At 36.9% G+C, this 1,352-nt stretch overlaps 1 pseudogene; it reads right to left on the reverse strand.

The window, feature by feature from the left end:
* Nucleotides 1-608: 608 nt before the first annotated feature.
* On the reverse strand, nucleotides 609-716 carry LOC128585210 (uncharacterized; annotated as a pseudogene).
* Nucleotides 717-1,352: the final 636 nt, after the last annotated feature.

Genomic DNA, 1,352 nt, shown 5'->3' on the forward strand with positions numbered 1-1,352 from the left:
CCTTCTCTCTCCTTCTCCCTCTCTCACAATGTAACATGCTTGTTCACCTTGGCCTTCTTCTTCTTCTTCTTTTTTTTTTTTTTTGATAGAATCTCATCCTGCTGCCCTGGGGTTGAGTGCTGTGGTGTCATCATAGTTCATAGCAACCTCAAACTCTTGGACTCAAGAGGTCATCATGCCTCAGTTTCCCTAGTAATTGGGACTGATGGCACCGCCATAACACAGTTGATTTTTCTCTTTTAGTAGAGACAGGGTCTTCCTCTTGTTCAGGCTGGTTTCAAACTCCTGAGCTCAAGGGATCCACCTGCCTCTGCCTCTCACAGTGCTAGGATTACAGGCAGGAGCCACCTCCTCTGGCCCGCATTGGCCTTCTGTCATGAATGGAAACTCCCTGAAGCCCTGACCAGAAGTGAATGCTGGTGTGATGCTTCTTGTACAGCCTGCAGAATCATGAACCAAATGAAACCTCTTTTCTTTATAAAATACCCAGCCTCAGGTATTCTTTTATAAAAATGGAAAATGGACTAAGACAGAAGTATTTTCTTTTAATCTATTACTTATCTTTTCATTCTCTTACACAGTGTCTTTTTTTTTTTTTTTTTTTTTTCGTTTATCACCAGCATTTATAAAACCAAACCTAGGAAAAGAACTAGGTCCGGGGACACATGCATGGTTTTTATATAGCGAATGTTTAGCCTGTGCTGATTATTACACAGTGTCTTTTAAAGAGTAGAAGTTTAATTTTGGTGAAGTCTGGTTTACTGATATTTGATTTATAGATAGTGTTTTTGGTGTCATATCTAAGAAGTCTTTACCTAACCCAGAGTTTGTAAAGTTCTTTTCCTCTATGTTTTCTTCTTAAAGTTTTTAGTTTTAGATTTTACATTTGGATTTGTTTCGTGCTAGGTGCCTTTTATGAGGCAAGGACATTCCCTTCTATTCTTGGCTTGCTTAATATTTTTTTATAGGAATGACTGTTAGATTTTGTCAAATGGTTATTTAAATGATCTTATAGTTCTTATTTTTTTAGCCTATTAATATGGTACATTATGTTAATTTTCCAGTGTTAAAGCAACTCTGCATTTCTGGGAGAAACCCCAGTTGGTTGTGATGTACAGTTATCCCCACTTACCTGTACTGGGTATGTCCCAAGACTCACCAGTGGATGCCTGAAACAGCAGATAGTGCTGAACCCTATATAGCACTGTGTTTTTTCCTATAAAGACATAGCTATTATAAAGTTTAATTTATAAATTAGGTACAGGAAGGGATTAACAACAAAAACTGGTAAGTAAATAATTATAACCATATACTATAATAAAAGTAATGTAAAATGTGGTCTCTCTTTCAAA

This window comes from Nycticebus coucang, chromosome 4, assembly GCF_027406575.1.
Source record: "Nycticebus coucang isolate mNycCou1 chromosome 4, mNycCou1.pri, whole genome shotgun sequence".
In the NCBI taxonomy this organism is placed as follows: Eukaryota; Metazoa; Chordata; class Mammalia; order Primates; family Lorisidae; genus Nycticebus; species Nycticebus coucang.